Source organism: Procambarus clarkii, chromosome 1 (assembly GCF_040958095.1).
Source record: "Procambarus clarkii isolate CNS0578487 chromosome 1, FALCON_Pclarkii_2.0, whole genome shotgun sequence".
Taxonomy (NCBI): domain Eukaryota; kingdom Metazoa; phylum Arthropoda; class Malacostraca; order Decapoda; family Cambaridae; genus Procambarus; species Procambarus clarkii.
Window position 1 is genome coordinate 2,717,942 of NC_091150.1, and position 22,449 is coordinate 2,740,390.

A 22,449-nucleotide genomic window follows, 5' to 3' on the forward strand; every position below is an offset into this window, starting at 1 on the left:
GCAACGAGACTCGTCCCAGAGCTACGAGGGATGGGGTATGAGGAGCGCCTGAGGGAACTGTGCCTTACGACACTAGAAAGAAGAAGGGAGAGGGGGGACATGATAGGAACGTATAAGATACTCAGAGGGATTGACAGAGTGGACATAGACGAAATGTTCACACGGAATAGTAACAGAACGAGGGGACATGGATGGAAGCTTGAAACTCAGATGAGTCACAGAGATGTTAGGAAATTTTCTTTTAGCGTGAGAGTAGTGGGAAAATGGAATGCACTTCAGGAACAGGTTGTGGAAGCAAATACTATTCATAATTTTAAAACCAGGTATGATAGGGAAATGGGACAGGAGTCATTGCTGTAAACAACCGATGCTCGAAAGGCGGGATCCAAGAGTCAATGCTCGATCCTGCAGACACAACTAGGTGAGTACAACTAGGTGAGTACACACACACACACACAAACACACACACACACACACACACACACACACTCCTTGATGATAAAGGAATGGAGGTTCAAGAAGATGGTTATCCCAGGCTGCTAGGGGTACTGTACATTACATGCACCATGACGATGGGAACATTATGAGTAGAAGTAGCGGTGATATATAACCCTCCACCAAACGACAGAAAACCCAGGCAAGAGGATGACAGAAACATCATGGCAGTTAACACTATAATTCAGAGGGCAGCCACTGCTGCCTGTAGAAACCGATCCCTTCTGCTCATCATGGGGAATATCAATCATGGAAGGATAGACTGGGAGAACAAGGAACCACACGGAGGTGAGGAAACATGATGAGCTAAACTATTTGAGGTGGCGACAAAACCTTTTAAGGCATAAGGCAGCATGTCAGGGGACCCACTTGGATGAGAGGAAACGATAATGTGCGAGACTCGACCTAGTCTTCACTCTGAACGACTCCGACTTAAGGGAAATCGGTTTCGAGGCCCCAGTCGGAATAAGCAATCACAGTGTAATCACGTTTGAGTATTTGGTCGAAGAATGGTTAATATACTAAAGGAAGGGACCTAAAAACAAAAGGCTGGTATTCCGAAAGGGAAACTACGAGGAGATAAGAAAATTCGTAACATATATAACTTGTGAAAGCTCAGGGGAAAAACAGCCCAAGATATGATGGACTACATCACGAAGAAGTTTAAGGAGGCAGCAGACAAGTTTGTCCCGGTCTGAAAGGAAAAAAGCGAAATGCAGATGAGAATCCCATGGTTTAATTAGAGATGTACGCTGGTAAGGCAACAACATACAAGGGTGCGGAGAAACAATAGAAATAACAGGACACTTGAGAGCCGAGAAAGATACCAGAGTGCAAGAAATGAATACGTCAGGGTGAGGAGAGAGGCAGAAGGACAATACGAAAATGAGATAGCAAGCATGGAAAATACTCAACCTAAATTGCTGCACAGCCACATCAGAAGAAGGAAAACAGTGAAGGAACTGGTAATGAAATTGAGGATACGGTCTGGCAGATTCACTACAAACGATGAGGAAGTGTGCGATGTTTACCAGTTGGTTGATCACATGCTGAAAATTATACTTTGTTCAAGAAAAACATTGCTTGCTCTAAATTCTTGTGACCCGGGTTCGAATCCCGAACAGGCTCTGATAATTTTCAATAAACATATTTCATTGTAAAAAGAAGATTTAAATAACGTAACTAAACTCAAATATCCACGGCCTGTTGGTCTAGTGGTATGATTCCTGCTTTGGGTGCAGGAGGTCCCGGGTTCAACTCCCGGACAGGCCCTCAATATTTTCCTTCCAGAGCAAGTTAATTATACTGTAAATTTAATTGCTTACAATTTACCAACATTAAGAAACGCACTATTAAACGTAGGAGACATCATAAGGCTTAATTTTTAATTAGCAAACCAGTATGATGCATATAATTTAAAATGTAATTAACTAATCTATATTAATGAAAATGGAAATGTTCGTTTGTTAAGAATCGCTAATCTCCGAAAGTTCTTCACCGATTGCTTTGAAATTTTCACACAACGTTCCATTCGCATCCGAGCAGGTTTTTATATACATACTATATAGAGGTTACGTCTGTGACGGTAAAAACCATGCTTTTTATGAAAAAAACTGTATTTTTCATGTGTTTTTCATGTGAGGGAAATCGTCAAAATCTCTTTACTAATTGCTTTGAAATTTTGACACCACGTTGCATTCGAATAGGCGCGTCTTTTTGTATATCTACTATATACATGCCTCACCTGTGAAAGAAAAAAACATTTTTTTTTAAACAGTGCCATCTGTTTGAGGTAGGAGCAACACACGCTGTAATCTTCAAAAGTTCCTCACCGATTGCTTTGAAATTTTGACACAACGTTGCACTCGAATAGGTGCGTCTTTTTATATATCTTTTATAAAGATGAGAGGTAAACTTTTGACAGGTAAAAACGTGCATTTTTTGAGAAACAGCGCCATCTGTTGCACATAATAACAACATGCACGCTATACTAAATATGTCACAAATTCCATTTCAATGTTTCCGAGTGCATTGATAAATTATATTTTCATAGATTTCGATTTATTTTATTTTTTATTGAATAATTTTGTGTGACATTGCGTTGAAATTAAGCTGTGTTGTTTACCATACCATTCATTTTGTAGGAATAAGTATGGAAGCTACACCTGTGACAGGTAAAACTATGTTTTTCTTGAAAAACAGCGCCATGCGTTGCATGTAAGAACAACACACATGTTATGCAAAATATGTTACTATTCCATTTCAATGTTTCTGATTTCATTTAAATTGAATTTTCATAGATTTTTATTTATTTGAATTTTGATTTAATTATTTTGAGTGAATTGCTTTGGAATTGAGCTGTGATGTTTACCATACTGTTCATTTCGTGAGTATAGTATATTTTATTTTTCATATTTTCATTTTATTTTTTAACTGTTTTTCTTATATTTTAGTGATGAGAACATCAGATCACTTTATGTTCCCAAATTTCTGACACAGGTGGAAACTGAGTACCCAAATGAGCCACAGGGATGTTAGAAAGAACATTTTCAGTGTCAGAGTAGTTAACAGATGGATTGCATTAGGCAGTGATTTTGTGGAGGCTCCATACACAGTTTCAATTGTAGATATGATAGGACACAATAGGCTCAGAAATTTGTACATCGGTTGAATGGCAGTTGAGAGGCATTACCAAAGAGCCAGAGCTCAACCCCCACAAGCATAATTATGTGAGTACAATTAGGTGAGTACTCATGTAAATATATTCATATGTAGATGTGATAGAGCCCTGTAGGCTTAGGAATCTGTACCTCAATTGATTGTGGGTTGTGAGGCGGGATCAAAGAGCCAGAGCTCAATCACTGGAAGCACAACTAGGTAAGAACAACTAGGTGAATACACACACACACACACACACACACACACACACACGCACGCATATTCCTATCGGATATACATTGGGACACAGAACTCGGAACCAAGTCCGTAGACATGATGGACTATGTCACCCAAAGACATGATGGACTATGTCACCCAAAAATGTCAGGAGGCTGTAAGCAGGTTTGTCCCAGCCCGACAGGAAAAAAGAGAGAAGCTAAGGAAGAATCCGTGGTTTAATAAGGAATGTATGAAAGCAAGGGAGCTGATCAAAAGGGCATGGAGGAACTTCCGTAATAACAGAACACCAGAAAGTAGAGAGAGATACCAGAGAACCAGGAACGAGTATGTCAGTGTGAGAAGAGCAGCTGAGAAAAGGCATGAAAATGATATAGCTAATAAAGCCAAGACCGAACCAAAGCTACTACACAGTCACATCAGGAGGAAGACAACAGTGAAGGAACAGGTGATGAAAGTTAGGGTGAGCGAGGACAGGTACACAGAGAAAGACAAAGAGGTGTGTGAAGAACTCAACAAAAGGTTCCAGGAGGTCTTTACAATAGAACAAGGAGATGTCGCGGCGCTAGAAGAGGTGGCAGCAAACCAGGTGACCTTGGATAGGTTCGAAATTACAAGAGATGAGGTCAAGAAGCACCTATTGGAGCTGGATGTGAGAAAAGCTGTTGGGCCGGATGGAATCTCGCCATGGTATTGAAAGAGTGTACAGGAGCACTTTCCATTCCACTCTCCATAGTGTATTGTAGGTCACTGGAAATGGGGGACCTACCAGAAATATGGAAGACTGCTAATGTAGTACCAATATACGAAAAGGGTGACAGACAAGAGGCACTGAACTACAGGCCAGTGTCCTTAACTTGTATACCATGCAAGGTGATGGAGAAGATTGTGAGAAAAAACCTAGTAACACATCTGGAGAGAAGAGACTTCGTGACAACCCATCAACATGGGTTCAGGGAGGGTAAATCTTGCCTCACAGGCTTGATTGAATTCTACGATCAGGTGACAAAGATTAAACAAGAAAGAGAAGGTTGGGCGGACTGCTTTTTTTGGACTGTCGGAAAGCCTTTGACACAGTACCCCATAAAAGGTTGATGCATAAGCTGGAGAAACAGGCAGGAGTAACTGGTAGGGCGCTCCAGTGGAAAAGGGAGTACCTAAACAATAGGAAGCAGAGAGATACAGTGAGGGGTGAGACCTCAGACTGGCGTGAAGTCACCAGTGGAGTCCCACAGGGCTCTGTACTTGGACCAATCCTGTTTCTGATATACGTAAATGATCTCCCAGAGGGTATAGACTCATTCCTCTCAATGTTTGCTGACGACGCCAAAATTTTGAGAAGGATTAAGACAGAGGAGGACAGCTTGAGGCTTCAAGAAGACCTAGACAAGCTGCAGGAATGGTCCAACAAGTGGCTGTTAGAGTTTAATCCAAGCAAATGTAATGTAATGACGATAGGGGTAGGAAGCAGGAGACCAGATACAAAGTATCACTTGGGAGATGAAATACTTCAAGAGCCAGAGAGAGAGAAAGACCTGGGGGTTGATATCACGCCAGACCTGTCCCCTGATGCTCATATCAAGAGGATAACAGCAGCAGCATATGCCAGGTTGGCTAACATAAGAACAGCCTTTAGAAACTTGTGTAAGGAATCTTTCAGAACATTATATACCACATATGTCAGACCAATCCTGGAGTATGCGGCACCAGCATGGAGTCCATATCTAGTCAAGCAAAAGACTAAAATGGAAAAGGTTCAAAGGTTTGCCACCATACTAGTACTCGAGCTGAGAGGTATGAGCTACGAGGAGAGACTACGGGAATTAAACCTCACTTCGTTAGAAGACAGATGAGTTAGGGGGGACATGATCACCACATTCAAGATCCTCAAGGGAATCGACAAGGTTGATAAAGACAGGCTGTTTAACACAAGGGCCACACGCACTAGGGGACACAGGTGGAAACTGAGTGCCCAAATGAGCCACAGAGATATTATAAAGAACTTTTTTAGTGTCAAAGTGGTTGACAAATAGAATGCATTAGGAAGTGATGTGGTGGAGGCTGACTCCATACACAGTTTCAAGTGTAGATATGATAGAGCCCAATAGGCTCAGGAACCTGTACACCTGTTGATTGACAGTTGGGAGGCGGGGCACAAAGAGCCAGAGCTCAACCCCCGCAAGCCCAACTAGGTGAGTACAACTAGGTGAGTACGCACACACACGCACACAAACACACACACTCACACACACACCCACACACACACACACACACACACACACACACACACACACACACACACACACACACAAGTGTGACCAGAACTAAGAGGCATGAGTTATGAGGAAAGGCTGCGGGAAATGCATCTTACGACACTGGAAGGCAGAAGAGTAAGGGGGGACATGATCACAACCTACAAAATCCTCAGGGGAATCGACCGGGTAAACAAGGATGAACTATTCAACACTGGTGGGACGCGAACAAGGGGACACAGGTGGAAGCTGAGTACCCAAATGAGCCATAGAGACGTTAGAAAGAACTTTTTCAGTGTCAGAGTAGTTAGTAAATGGAATGCATTAGGAAGTGATGTGGTGGAGGCTGACTCCATACACAGTTTCAAATGTAGATATGATAGAGCCCAATAGGCTCAGGAATCTGTACACCAGTTGATTGACGGTTGAGAGGCGGGAACAAAGAGCCAGAGCTCAACCCCCGCAAGCACAATTAGGTGAGTACAATTAGGTGAGTACACACACACACACACACACACACACACACTTGTCTTGTGACCATCGTGTTGGGTGGACGTGGGTAGGGAGCTCCTGGATCACTAGTGGAGTGGGAGGGGTAATCAGGCAACTTCGAAGTGAAAAAGACTATAAGTGAATGTACAAGTGAATGAAAAAACCTTGGGTTTTGACCAGAGCCATAAGGTAGTGAAGAAAAACAGTTTAATTAGCGTAATTCAAAATAGTTGAGGAAATACTGTGCAGTGTGAAACCAGACCTCACCAACCTCTGACCGCATGACCTCACCTCGGCAGCAACCCTTATACCACCACGTGGGACGACGATTGGAGATTCACTCACCTATTGTGTTAGCAGATTGTGCAAGGTATTGAGGAGCGCCTTTTTGGCTAGATTGTTACTGCAATGACTAGAAGGGGTTCAAGGTCAATCACCAGCAGGGATGAGGAGGAGGACAGATTTATAGTCAAATTAATAGGGAAATTTGTAGAGAGAAGGAGTGATTGGTTGGAGGATCTAATCCAGGGGATTAAAAGTGAGGTATTTCAGCAAATACAGGATGCGGTAGAGAGGCAGAAACAAGAACTTATGCTCTATGTTCAGGAAGAGATTAGGAAGGGAAGAGAGGACTGGGAGAGGGAATGTGCTCGTATCACAAACGAATTAGGAAGGTTTAGCAGCATGGCTAAGGATAGAGGATTAGTGGGAGATGGGTTAGTGACTGCGGTTGGGATGGGGAATCCCCAGGGGACAGGCTACCAGCATGACAATGAATTACTGAGGAGACGGTCTATTATAATACATGGATTATTCGAATCTAGGGCACCAACAAGACAAGAGAGAATAGAAACAGAAAAATACGAATTGCACGAGATATTGAGGTGTATTGGAGCAGAGATGGCAGAACGCGAGGTGGATATCAATCGACGGGTTGGACCCTACAATTGTACCAAGAATAGACCTGTTCTGGTGCAATTCTCCAATGAGGAGGCAGTGGAGTACATAATGAGGAGCAAGCATTTACTCAGAGGAAGTGAAACCCATTACAATGTGTTTATAGAGAGGTTTATGACGAAAGATGAGCAAACAGCCCACAAAAATAGATGGCAACAACGACAACGTACTAGCCTATCAGGTAGTCTCACCTCCCAGGTCACATCCCAGGTCACCTCCCAGGTCACCTCCCAGGTCATCTCCCAGGTCGCATCCTCCCCAACTCAGCCCTCCTATACATCCCCCCTGCCTCAGCCTCCCAAAACCCCCCTGTCCCTTCCACATTTGCACCTCCACAACGATTCCCCTGCCCCTGCTACATCACACTTGTCAGCGACCCCAGTGGGTCAAGCAATGCCCTCCCCAAACCCACCTTCCCATCCCCCCTCCCCAAATACCCCTTCCCACTCCCCTGCCCCTTCTACCCCATTGACTTCAATTCCATCTACTCCATCCCAGCTTCCACTGCACCCCTCTTCCACTCACCCCCAAACCCCACCCAACTCTCACCCCTCCTATGCACCTCCAGCCCACATTTAACCCCCTCACCTTGTGACCCCCTAACACCTTCCCCCATCTCCCTCTTCCCCTCTTCTACCCCAAAACCCCCACCTACCCCCGATTCCCCCCTAACTAATATACCCTCTCTTCCACTCCCAGCACCCATGCTCCATTCTCATCTCAGCTCTCCGCCCTCAGTAGCCCTCTTCCCCCCAACCTCTCAACCTCTATCTGACTCTCAGTCTCACTCTATTTCTCAACCCCCCTATGCTATTCAGACCCCTAACTTTCAGACCCATTATGCCCTTCCTACCCCCCTAGATGCCCAGACCCCATTCGCCTACCAGGCACTCCCAGGCACCCCCCTAGCACCCCCCCACTCACCCCCACAGCCCCCACTTGCCCCCCAGACACCCCCCAGTTCCCCCCAGACCCCTGGTGAAAGGGGGAACTCTGACACCCGAGTTTCCAAGAAGAGTCTCAAGGTTTGGTACACCAATGCTGATGGGGTAGCCAATAAAGCAGAAGAGATAAAAGAAAGAGTTAGTGAGGCAGACCCAGACATAGTGGCAATAGTGGAAACTAAAATAAATGGCATGATCTCGGATGCAATCTTTCCAGAGGGGTACCAGGTGATAAGAAAAGAAAGGACACAGAGACAGGGAGGAGGAGTGGCACTACTAATAAAGCGGAAATGGAAGTTTGATGAGCTGGAAAATCCGGGTATCAATGAAAGCACAAGCTTCATACATGGAACTCTGACAGTGGATGGGAAGAAGATTGTAATCTTGATACTCTACAATCCCCCACCAAACAGTAGAAGGCCCAGGCAGGAGTACGAGGACAGCAACAAGACATGTATGGATGAACTGCAGAGGGCAGCAACTTTAGCGCATAGAATGAGAGCGAAGCTGCTGGTCATGGGGGACCTAAATCACGGAGAGATAGATTGGGAAACGAGGAATCCCCATGGCGGGGAGGAGACCTGGGGAGCGAAGCTGGTAGACGTTATTGACAGGAATTTCCTAACACAGCATGTGAAAGAAGATACTAGGGAAAGAGGAGGGGATACGCCCAGCCTATTAGATCTCATTATCACTCAGAATGTAGAAGACATCGAGCAGTTGGAACATGAAATACCACTAGGAGCTAGTGACCATTGTGTCCTAGCCTTTGACTACATGATGGAGCTTAAAATTGTGACCAAAGGACAAGAGGTCCGGGAAAGGAGACTTGATTACAGAAAAGGGGACTACAGAAGGATAAGGGACTACCTGGGAGAAGTGCAGTGGGAGGAAGAACTTAGAGGAAAAACAGTGCAAGGTATGATGAACCAAGTCATATTGAAATGCAAGGAGACTGAAGATAGATTTATTCCAACAATAAAGGAAAAAAGCAGGAGGGAATATAATAACCCATGGTTTAATAGACAGTGTCAGGAAGCAAAGGTGAGAAGCAGGAGGGAGTGGAGGAAGTACAGAAGACAAAGGACAGAGGACAACAGGATTAGATGTAACAGAGCTAGGAATGATTACATTAACATAAGACGAGTGTCGGAAAGAAATTATGAGAACGATATTGCAGTCAAAGCGAAAAAGCAACCAAAATTACTATATAGCCATATAAGAAGGAAGATGTCGGTAAATGACCAAGTGACAAGACTGAGGAAAACAGAAGGGGCATATACAGAAAGCGACAAGGAAATCTGCGAGGTACTGAATGCAAAATTCCATGGAGTGTTCACTACCGAGCCTGAGCAGCTCCCATTGTTAGAAGAGATTACCCAAGATGAAAGACTATCAGATATAGAGGTGACAGCAGAGGATGTAATGAAACAGTTGACAACACTGGATGCAAATAAAGCTGTTGGACCAGACAAAGTATCACCGTGGATACTTAAAGAGGCAGCGCAGGCTCTCAGCGTGCCTCTGGCAATGATCTTCAATGAGTCACTTATGTCGGGAGAATTGCCCAGTTGCTGGAAGGAGGCAAATGTCGTACCGATTTTCAAAAAGGGGGATAGGGAGGAGGCACTTAACTACAGACCCGTATCACTGACAAGCATCCCCTGCAAAATACTTGAAAGAATAATTAGGCTAAGACTTGTTGAGCACCTGGAGAGCATTGGGTTTGTAAACAAGCACCAACATGGGTTCTGGACAGGGAAATCATGCCTAACAAACCTTTTAGAATTCTATGATAAAGTAACAAGGATAAGGCAGGACAGAGAAGGCTGGGCAGACTGCATATTTCTTGACTGCCAAAAGGCCTTTGATACGGTACCGCACATGAGACTGCTATACAAACTTGAGAGGCAGGCAGGAGTAAGGGGAAAGGCCCTAGTATGGGTGAAGAACTACCTAACAGGAAGGAGCCAGAGGGTAATGGTAAGGGGCGAAAAGTCGGACTGGCGAACAGTAACAAGTGGAGTACCTCAAGGATCGGTGCTGGGACCAATCCTCTTTCTAATTTACGTAAATGATATGTTTACAGGAGTGGAATCATACATGTCGATGTTTGCAGATGACGCAAAATTAATGAGAAGAGTTGTGACAGACGAGGATTGTAGGATCCTCCAAGAGGACTTAAACAGGCTGCAGAGATGGTCAGAGAAATGGCTACTGGAGTTTAACACCAGTAAATGTAAAGTTATGGAAATGGGATCAGGTGACAGGAGACCAAAGGGACAGTACACAATGAAGGGGAACAGCCTACCTGTAACGATTCGAGAAAGAGACCTGGGAGTGGATGTGACACCTAATCTAACTCCTGAGGCACATATAAATAGGATAACGACAGCAGCGTACTCTACACTGGCGAAAATTAGAACTTCATTCAGAAACCTAAATGAGGAAGCTTTTAGGGCGCTTTACACTGCCTACGTGAGACCCGTCTTAGAGTATGCCGCGCCATCATGGAGCCCCCACCTGAAGAAACACATAAAGAAACTGGAGAAGGTTCAGAGGTTTGCGACGAGGCTTGTCCCAGAGCTACGAGGGATGGGATATGAAGAGCGGCTGAAGGAACTGAACCTTACGACACTAGAGAAAAGAAGGGAGAGAGGAGATATGATAGGGACATATAAAATACTCAGGGGAATTGACAAAGTGGAAATAGATCAAATGTTCACACGTAATAATAACAGAACGAGGGGACATGGGTGGAAACTGGAAACTCAGATGAGTCACAGAGATGTTAGGAAGTTTTCTTTTAGCGTGAGAGTAGTAGAAAAATGGAATGCACTTGGGGAACAGGTTGTGGAAGCAAATACTATTCATACTTTTAAAGCTAGGTATGATAGGGAAATGGGACAAGAGTCATTGCTGTAAACAACCGATAGCTAGAAAGGCGGGATCCAAGAGTCAATGCTCGATCCTGCAAGCACATATAGGTGAGTACATATAGGTGAGTACACACACACACACACACACACACACACACACACACTCCTTGATGATAAAGGAATGGAGGTTCAAGAAGATGGTTATCCCAGGCTGCTAGGGGTACTGTACATTACATGCACCATGACGATGGGAACATTATGAGTAGAAGTAGCGGTGATATATAACCCTCCACCAAACGACAGAAAACCCAGGCAAGAGGATGACAGAAACATCATGGCAGTTAACACTATAATTCAGAGGGCAACCACTGCTGCCTGTAGAAACCGATCCCTTCTGCTCATCATGGGTGAATATCAATCATGGAAGGATAGACTGGGAGAACAAGGAACCACACGGAGGTGAGGAAACATGATGAGCTAAACTATTTGAGGTGGCGACAAAACCTTTTAAAGCAGTATGTCAGGGGACCCACTTGGATGAGAGGAAACGATAATGTGCGAGACTCGACCTAGTCTTCATTCTGAACGACTCCGTCTTAAGGGAAATCGGTTTCGAGGCCCCAGTCGGAATAAGCAATCACAGTGTAATCACGTTTGAGTATTTGGTCGAAGAATGGTTAATATACTCAAGGAAGGGACCTGAAAACAAAAGGCTGGTATTCCGAAAGGGAAACTACGAGGAGATAAGAAAATTCGTAACATATATAACTTGGGAAAGCCCAGGTGGAAAGACGGCCCAAGATATGATGGACTACATCACGAAGAAGTTTAAGGAGGCAGCAGACAAGTTTGTCCCGGTCTGAAAGGAAAAAAACGAAATGCAGATGAGAATCCCATGGTTTAATTAGAGATGTACGCTGGTAAGGCAACAACATACAAGGGTGCGGAGAAACAATAGAAATAACAGGACACTTGAGAGCCGAGAAAGATACCAGAGTGCAAGAAATGAATACGTCAGGGTGAGGAGAGAGGCAGAAGGACAATACGAAAATGAGATAGCAAGTATGGAAAATACTCAACCTAAATTGCTGCACAGCCACATCAGAAGAAGGAAAACAGTGAAGGAACAGGTAATGAAATTGAGGATACGGTCTGGCAGATTCACTACAAACGATGAGGAAGTGTGCGATGTTTACCAGTTGGTTGATTACATGCTGAAAATTATACTTTGTTCGAGAAAAACATTGCTTGCTCTAAATTCTTGTGACCCGGGTTCGAATCCCGGACAGGCTCTGATAATTTTCAATAGGCATATTTCATTGTAAAAAGGAGATTTAAATAACGTAACTAAACTCAAATATCCACGGCCTGTTGGTCTAGTGGTATGATTCCTGCTTTGGGTGCAGGAGGTCCCGGGTTCAACTCCCGGACAGGCCCTCAATATTTTCCTTCAAGAGCAAGTTAATTATACTGTAAAATTAATTGCTTACATTTTACCAACATTAAGAAACGCACTATTAAACGTAGGAGACACCATAAGACTTAATTTTTAATTAGCAAACCAGCATGATGCATATAATTTAAAATGTAATTAACTAATCTATATAAATGAAAATGGAAATGTTCGTTTGTTAAGAATCGCTAATCTCCGAAAGTTCTTCACCGATTGCTTTGAAATTTTCTCACAACGTTCCATTCGCATTCGAGCAGGTTTTTATATACATACTATATAGAAGTTACGTCTGTGACGGTAAAAACCATGCTTTTTCTGAAAAACTGTGTTTTTCATATGTTTTTCATGTGAGAGAAATCTTCTAAATCTCATTACCAATTGCTTGGAATTTTTGACACCACGTTGCATTCGAATAGGCGCGTCTTTTTGTATATCTACTATATACATGCCTCACCTGTGAAAGGAAAAAACATGTTTTTTTTAAACAGTGCCATCTGTTTGAGGTAGGAGCAACACACGCTGTAATCTTCAAAAGTTCCTCACCGATTGCTTTGAAATTTTGACACAACGTTGCACTCGAATAGGTGCGTCTTTTTATATATCTTTTATAAAGATGAGAGGTAAACTTTTGACAGGTAAAAACGTGCATTTTTTGAGAAACAGCGCCATCTGTTGCACATAATAACAACATGCACGCTATACTAAATATGTCACAAATTCCATTTCAATGTTTCCGAGTGCATTGATAAATTATATTTTCATAGATTTCGATTTATTTTATTTTTTATTGAATTATTTTGTGTGATATTGTGTTGAAATTAAGCTATGTTGTTTACCATACCATTCATTTTGTAGGAATAAGTATGGAAGCCACACCTGTGACAGGTAAAACTATGTTTTTCTTGAAAAACAGCGCCATTCGTTGCATGTAAGAACAACACACATGTTATGCAAAATATGTTACAATTCCATTTCAATGTTTCTGACTGCATTTAAATTGAATTTTCATAGATTTTTATTTATTTTCATTTTGGTTTAATTATTTTGAGTGAATTGCATTGGAATTGAGCTGTGATGTTTACCATACTGTTCATTTCGTGAGTATAGTATATATAATTTTTCATATTTTCATTTAATTTTTTAACTGTTTTTCTTATATTTTAGTGTTGAGAACATCAGATCACTTTATGTTCCTTAATTTCTGACACAGGTGGAAACTGAGTACCCAAATGAGCCACATGCATGTTAGAAAGAACATTTTCAGAATCGGAGTAGTTAACAGAGGGAATGCATTAGGCAGTGATGTGGTGGAGGCTGACTCCATACACAGTTTCTAATGCAGATATGATAGAGCCCAGTAGACGCAGGAATCTGTACATCGGTTGATTTACAGTTGAGAGGCATTACCAAAGAGCCAGAGCTCAACCCCCACAAGCACAATTAGGTGAGTACTCATGTAAATATATTTATATGTAGATGTGATAGAGCCCTGAAGGCTGAGGAATATGTACATCAGTTGATTGATGGTTGCGAGGTGGGATCAAAGAGGCAGAGCTCAATCCCTGCAAGCACAATCCCTGCAAGCACAATCCCTGCAAGCACAACTAGGTGGGTTCAACTAGGTGAGTACACACACACAAATACACACACACACACACAAATACACACACACACACACACACACACACACACACACACACACACAAACACACACACACACACACACACACACACACACATACACACACACACACAAAACCTCACTTCGCTGGAAGACAGAAGAGTTAGGGGGGACATGATCACCACATTCAAGATTCTGAAGGGGATTGATAGGGTAGATAAAGACAGTCTATTTAACACAAGGGGAACACGCACAAGGGGACACAGGTGGAAACTGAGTGCCCAAATGAGCCACAGAGATATTAGAAAGAACTTTTTTAGTGTCAGAGTGGTTGACAAATGGAATGCATTAGGAAGTGATGTGGTGGAGGCTGACTCCATACACAGTTTCAAGTGTAGATATGACAGAGCCCGATAGGCTCATGAATCTGTACACCTGTTGATTGACGGTTGAGAGGCGGGATCAAAGAGCCAGAGCTCAACCCCCGCAAACACAACTAGGTGAGTACACTCAGTAGTTTCAAAGCGTTTTATGACAAAAAGTGCTGGGAAGACGGACACCACGAGCATAGCTCTCATCCTGTAACTACACTTAGGTAATTACACTTAGGTAATTACACACACACGCACACACACACACACACACACAAACACACACACACACACACACACACACACACACACACACACACACACACACACACACAGCATCAACATGGGTTCAGGGATGGCAGGTCCTGCCTCACAGGGTTACTTGAATTCTACGACCAGGCAACAAAAATAAGGCAAGAAAGAGAAGGGTGGGCAGACTGCATATTTTTGGATTGTCAGAAAGCCTTTGATACAGTACCACACAAGAGGCTAGTGCGAAAGTTGGAGATGCAGGCTGGAGTGAGAGGGAAGGTACTCCGGTGGATAGAGGAATACCTAAGCAACAGGAGACAACGAGTCTGTGTGAGGGGTGAGGTCTCAGATTGGCGAGACGTCACAAGTGGAGTCCCGCAGGGGTCAGTCCTTGGACCTATACTGTTTCTGGTATATGTAAATGATCTCCCAGAGGGTATAGATTCGTTCCTCTCAATGTTTGCCGACGATGCAAAAATTATGAGGAGGATTGAAACAGAGGATGATAGTAGGAGGCTACAAGATGACCTGGATAGACTGAGTGAATGGTCCAACAAATGGCTGTTGAAGTTCAACCCGAGTAAATGCAAAGTAATGAAACTAGGCAGTGGAAACAGGAGGCCAGGCACAGGATACAGAATAGGAGATGAAGTACTTAATGAAACAGACAGAGAGAAAGATCTAGGAGTTGATATCACACCAAACCTGTCTCCTGAAGCCCACATAAAGAGAATAACGTCTGCGGCATATGCGAGGCTGGCTAACATCAGAACGGCGTTCAGGAACCTGTGTAAGGAATCATTCAGAATCTTGTACACCACATATGTAAGACCAATCCTGGAGTATGCGGCCCCAGCATGGAGCCCGTACCTTGTCAAGCACAAGACGAAGCTGGAAAAAGTCCAAAGGTATGCTACTAGACTAGTCCCAGAACTAAGAGGCATGAGTTATGAGGAAAGGCTGCGGGAAATGCACCTCACGACACTGGAAGGCAGAAGAGTAAGGGGGGACATGATCACAACCTACAAAATCCTCAGGGGAATCGACCGGGTAAACAAGGATGAACTATTCAACACTGGTGGGACGCGAACAAGGGGACACAGGTGGAAGCTGAGTACCCAAATGAGCCATAGAGACGTTAGAAAGAACTTTTTCAGTGTCAGAGTAGTTAGTAAATGGAATGCATTAGGAAGTGATGTGGTGGAGGCTGACTCCATACACAGTTTCAAATGTAGATATGATAGAGCCCAATAGGCTCAGGAATCTGTACACCAGTTGATTGACGGTTGAGAGGCGGGAACAAAGAGCCAGAGCTCAACCCCCGCAAGCACAATTAGGTGAGTACAATTAGGTGAGTACACACACACACACACACACACACACACACTTGTCTTGTGACCATCGTGTTGGGTGGACGTGGGTAGGGAGCTCCTGGATCACTAGTGGAGTGGGAGGGGTAATCAGGCAACTTCGAAGTGAAAAAGACTATAAGTGAATGTACAAGTGAATGAAAAAACCTTGGGTTTTGACCAGAGCCATAAGGTAGTGAAGAAAAACAGTTTAATTAGCGTAATTCAAAATAGTTGAGGAAATACTGTGCAGTGTGAAACCAGACCTCACCAACCTCTGACCGCATGACCTCACCTCGGCAGCAACCCTTATACCACCACGTGGGACGACGATTGGAGATTCACTCACCTATTGTGTTAGCAGATTGTGCAAGGTATTGAGGAGCGCCTTTTTGGCTAGATTGTTACTGCAATGACTAGAAGGGGTTCAAGGTCAATCACCAGCAGGGATGAGGAGGAGGACAGATTTATAGTCAAATTAATAGGGAAATTTGTAGAGAGAAGGAGTGATTGGTTGGAGGATCTAATCCAGGGGATTAAAAGTGAGGTATTTCAGCAAATACAGGATGCGGTAGAGAGGCAGAAACAAGAACTTATGCTCTATGTTCAGGAAGAGATTAGGAAGGGAAGAGAGGACTGGGAGAGGGAATGTGCTCGTATCACAAACGAATTAGGAAGGTTTAGCAGCATGGCTAAGGATAGAGGATTAGTGGGAGATGGGTTAGTGACTGCGGTTGGGATGGGGAATCCCCAGGGGACAGGCTACCAGCATGACAATGAATTACTGAGGAGACGGTCTATTATAATACATGGATTATTCGAATCTAGGGCACCAACAAGACAAGAGAGAATAGAAACAGAAAAATACGAATTGCACGAGATATTGAGGTGTATTGGAGCAGAGATGGCAGAACGCGAGGTGGATATCAATCGACGGGTTGGACCCTACAATTGTACCAAGAATAGACCTGTTCTGGTGCAATTCTCCAATGAGGAGGCAGTGGAGTACATAATGAGGAGCAAGCATTTACTCAGAGGAAGTGAAACCCATTACAATGTGTTTATAGAGAGGTTTATGACGAAAGATGAGCAAACAGCCCACAAAAATAGATGGCAACAACGACAACGTACTAGCCTATCAGGTAGTCTCACCTCCCAGGTCACATCCCAGGTCACCTCCCAGGTCACCTCCCAGGTCATCTCCCAGGTCGCATCCTCCCCAACTCAGCCCTCCTATACATCCCCCCTGCCTCAGCCTCCCAAAACCCCCCTGTCCCTTCCACATTTGCACCTCCACAACGATTCCCCTGCCCCTGCTACATCACACTTGTCAGCGACCCCAGTGGGTCAAGCAATGCCCTCCCCAAACCCACCTTCCCATCCCCCCTCCCCAAATACCCCTTCCCACTCCCCTGCCCCTTCTACCCCATTGACTTCAATTCCATCTACTCCATCCCAGCTTCCACTGCACCCCTCTTCCACTCACCCCCAAACCCCACCCAACTCTCACCCCTCCTATGCACCTCCAGCCCACATTTAACCCCCTCACCTTGTGACCCCCTAACACCTTCCCCCATCTCCCTCTTCCCCTCTTCTACCCCAAAACCCCCACCTACCCCCGATTCCCCCCTAACTAATATACCCTCTCTTCCACTCCCAGCACCCATGCTCCATTCTCATCTCAGCTCTCCGCCCTCAGTAGCCCTCTTCCCCCCAACCTCTCAACCTCTATCTGACTCTCAGTCTCACTCTATTTCTCAACCCCCCTATGCTATTCAGACCCCTAACTTTCAGACCCATTATGCCCTTCCTACCCCCCTAGATGCCCAGACCCCATTCGCCTACCAGGCACTCCCAGGCACCCCCCTAGCACCCCCCCACTCACCCCCACAGCCCCCACTTGCCCCCCAGACACCCCCCAGTTCCCCCCAGACCCCTGGTGAAAGGGGGAACTCTGACACCCGAGTTTCCAAGAAGAGTCTCAAGGTTTGGTACACCAATGCTGATGGGGTAGCCAATAAAGCAGAAGAGATAAAAGAAAGAGTTAGTGAGGCAGACCCAGACATAGTGGCAATAGTGGAAACTAAAATAAATGGCATGATCTCGGATGCAATCTTTCCAGAGGGGTACCAGGTGATAAGAAAAGAAAGGACACAGAGACAGGGAGGAGGAGTGGCACTACTAATAAAGCGGAAATGGAAGTTTGATGAGCTGGAAAATCCGGGTATCAATGAAAGCACAAGCTTCATACATGGAACTCTGACAGTGGATGGGAAGAAGATTGTAATCTTGATACTCTACAATCCCCCACCAAACAGTAGAAGGCCCAGGCAGGAGTACGAGGACAGCAACAAGACATGTATGGATGAACTGCAGAGGGCAGCAACTTTAGCGCATAGAATGAGAGCGAAGCTGCTGGTCATGGGGGACCTAAATCACGGAGAGATAGATTGGGAAACGAGGAATCCCCATGGCGGGGAGGAGACCTGGGGAGCGAAGCTGGTAGACGTTATTGACAGGAATTTCCTAACACAGCATGTGAAAGAAGATACTAGGGAAAGAGGAGGGGATACGCCCAGCCTATTAGATCTCATTATCACTCAGAATGTAGAAGACATCGAGCAGTTGGAACATGAAATACCACTAGGAGCTAGTGACCATTGTGTCCTAGCCTTTGACTACATGATGGAGCTTAAAATTGTGACCAAAGGACAAGAGGTCCGGGAAAGGAGACTTGATTACAGAAAAGGGGACTACAGAAGGATAAGGGACTACCTGGGAGAAGTGCAGTGGGAGGAAGAACTTAGAGGAAAAACAGTGCAAGGTATGATGAACCAAGTCATATTGAAATGCAAGGAGACTGAAGATAGATTTATTCCAACAATAAAGGAAAAAAGCAGGAGGGAATATAATAACCCATGGTTTAATAGACAGTGTCAGGAAGCAAAGGTGAGAAGCAGGAGGGAGTGGAGGAAGTACAGAAGACAAAGGACAGAGGACAACAGGATTAGATGTAACAGAGCTAGGAATGATTACATTAACATAAGACGAGTGTCGGAAAGAAATTATGAGAACGATATTGCAGTCAAAGCGAAAAAGCAACCAAAATTACTATATAGCCATATAAGAAGGAAGATGTCGGTAAATGACCAAGTGACAAGACTGAGGAAAACAGAAGGGGCATATACAGAAAGCGACAAGGAAATCTGCGAGGTACTGAATGCAAAATTCCATGGAGTGTTCACTACCGAGCCTGAGCAGCTCCCATTGTTAGAAGAGATTACCCAAGATGAAAGACTATCAGATATAGAGGTGACAGCAGAGGATGTAATGAAACAGTTGACAACACTGGATGCAAATAAAGCTGTTGGACCAGACAAAGTATCACCGTGGATACTTAAAGAGGCAGCGCAGGCTCTCAGCGTGCCTCTGGCAATGATCTTCAATGAGTCACTTATGTCGGGAGAATTGCCCAGTTGCTGGAAGGAGGCAAATGTCGTACCGATTTTCAAAAAGGGGGATAGGGAGGAGGCACTTAACTACAGACCCGTATCACTGACAAGCATCCCCTGCAAAATACTTGAAAGAATAATTAGGCTAAGACTTGTTGAGCACCTGGAGAGCATTGGGTTTGTAAACAAGCACCAACATGGGTTCTGGACAGGGAAATCATGCCTAACAAACCTTTTAGAATTCTATGATAAAGTAACAAGGATAAGGCAGGACAGAGAAGGCTGGGCAGACTGCATATTTCTTGACTGCCAAAAGGCCTTTGATACGGTACCGCACATGAGACTGCTATACAAACTTGAGAGGCAGGCAGGAGTAAGCGGAAAGGCCCTAGTATGGGTGAAGAACTACCTAACAGGAAGGAGCCAGAGGGTAATGGTAAGGGGCGAAAAGTCGGACTGGCGAACAGTAACAAGTGGAGTACCTCAAGGATCGGTGCTGGGACCAATCCTCTTTCTAATTTACGTAAATGATATGTTTACAGGAGTGGAATCATACATGTCGATGTTTGCAGATGACGCAAAATTAATGAGAAGAGTTGTGACAGACGAGGATTGTAGGATCCTCCAAGAGGACTTAAACAGGCTGCAGAGATGGTCAGAGAAATGGCTACTGGAGTTTAACACCAGTAAATGTAAAGTTATGGAAATGGGATCAGGTGACAGGAGACCAAAGGGACAGTACACAATGAAGGGGAACAGCCTACCTGTAACGATTCGAGAAAGAGACCTGGGAGTGGATGTGACACCTAATCTAACTCCTGAGGCACATATAAATAGGATAACGACAGCAGCGTACTCTACACTGGCGAAAATTAGAACTTCATTCAGAAACCTAAATGAGGAAGCTTTTAGGGCGCTTTACACTGCCTACGTGAGACCCGTCTTAGAGTATGCCGCGCCATCATGGAGCCCCCACCTGAAGAAACACATAAAGAAACTGGAGAAGGTTCAGAGGTTTGCGACGAGGCTTGTCCCAGAGCTACGAGGGATGGGATATGAAGAGCGGCTGAAGGAACTGAACCTTACGACACTAGAGAAAAGAAGGGAGAGAGGAGATATGATAGGGACATATAAAATACTCAGGGGAATTGACAAAGTGGAAATAGATCAAATGTTCACACGTAATAATAACAGAACGAGGGGACATGGGTGGAAACTGGAAACTCAGATGAGTCACAGAGATGTTAGGAAGTTTTCTTTTAGCGTGAGAGTAGTAGAAAAATGGAATGCACTTGGGGAACAGGTTGTGGAAGCAAATACTATTCATACTTTTAAAGCTAGGTATGATAGGGAAATGGGACAAGAGTCATTGCTGTAAACAACCGATAGCTAGAAAGGCGGGATCCAAGAGTCAATGCTCGATCCTGCAAGCACATATAGGTGAGTACATATAGGTGAGTACACACACACACACACACACACACACACACACACTCCTTGATGATAAAGGAATGGAGGTTCAAGAAGATGGTTATCCCAGGCTGCTAGGGGTACTGTACATTACATGCACCATGACGATGGGAACATTATGAGTAGAAGTAGCGGTGATATATAACCCTCCACCAAACGACAGAAAACCCAGGCAAGAGGATGACAGAAACATCATGGCAGTTAACACTATAATTCAGAGGGCAACCACTGCTGCCTGTAGAAACCGATCCCTTCTGCTCATCATGGGTGAATATCAATCATGGAAGGATAGACTGGGAGAACAAGGAACCACACGGAGGTGAGGAAACATGATGAGCTAAACTATTTGAGGTGGCGACAAAACCTTTTAAAGCAGTATGTCAGGGGACCCACTTGGATGAGAGGAAACGATAATGTGCGAGACTCGACCTAGTCTTCATTCTGAACGACTCCGTCTTAAGGGAAATCGGTTTCGAGGCCCCAGTCGGAATAAGCAATCACAGTGTAATCACGTTTGAGTATTTGGTCGAAGAATGGTTAATATACTCAAGGAAGGGACCTGAAAACAAAAGGCTGGTATTCCGAAAGGGAAACTACGAGGAGATAAGAAAATTCGTAACATATATAACTTGGGAAAGCCCAGGTGGAAAGACGGCCCAAGATATGATGGACTACATCACGAAGAAGTTTAAGGAGGCAGCAGACAAGTTTGTCCCGGTCTGAAAGGAAAAAAACGAAATGCAGATGAGAATCCCATGGTTTAATTAGAGATGTACGCTGGTAAGGCAACAACATACAAGGGTGCGGAGAAACAATAGAAATAACAGGACACTTGAGAGCCGAGAAAGATACCAGAGTGCAAGAAATGAATACGTCAGGGTGAGGAGAGAGGCAGAAGGACAATACGAAAATGAGATAGCAAGTATGGAAAATACTCAACCTAAATTGCTGCACAGCCACATCAGAAGAAGGAAAACAGTGAAGGAACAGGTAATGAAATTGAGGATACGGTCTGGCAGATTCACTACAAACGATGAGGAAGTGTGCGATGTTTACCAGTTGGTTGATTACATGCTGAAAATTATACTTTGTTCGAGAAAAACATTGCTTGCTCTAAATTCTTGTGACCCGGGTTCGAATCCCGGACAGGCTCTGATAATTTTCAATAGGCATATTTCATTGTAAAAAGGAGATTTAAATAACGTAACTAAACTCAAATATCCACGGCCTGTTGGTCTAGTGGTATGATTCCTGCTTTGGGTGCAGGAGGTCCCGGGTTCAACTCCCGGACAGGCCCTCAATATTTTCCTTCAAGAGCAAGTTAATTATACTGTAAAATTAATTGCTTACATTTTACCAACATTAAGAAACGCACTATTAAACGTAGGAGACACCATAAGACTTAATTTTTAATTAGCAAACCAGCATGATGCATATAATTTAAAATGTAATTAACTAATCTATATAAATGAAAATGGAAATGTTCGTTTGTTAAGAATCGCTAATCTCCGAAAGTTCTTCACCGATTGCTTTGAAATTTTCTCACAACGTTCCATTCGCATTCGAG

General features: G+C 44.2%; 3 non-coding genes across 3 annotated transcripts; all 3 read left to right on the plus strand.

Annotated features, from left to right (window-relative positions):
• Nucleotides 1-1,695: 1,695 nt before the first annotated feature.
• TRNAP-UGG (transfer RNA proline (anticodon UGG)) lies at nucleotides 1,696-1,767 on the plus strand. Its single transcript has one exon. It is a non-coding gene; the product is annotated as a tRNA-Pro (tRNA).
• Nucleotides 1,768-12,279: 10,512 nt separating this feature from the next.
• Nucleotides 12,280-12,351, plus strand: TRNAP-UGG (transfer RNA proline (anticodon UGG)). Its single transcript has one exon. It is a non-coding gene; the product is annotated as a tRNA-Pro (tRNA).
• A 9,756-nt stretch (nucleotides 12,352-22,107) lies between these two features.
• Nucleotides 22,108-22,179, plus strand: TRNAP-UGG (transfer RNA proline (anticodon UGG)). Its single transcript has one exon. It is a non-coding gene; the product is annotated as a tRNA-Pro (tRNA).
• Nucleotides 22,180-22,449: the final 270 nt, after the last annotated feature.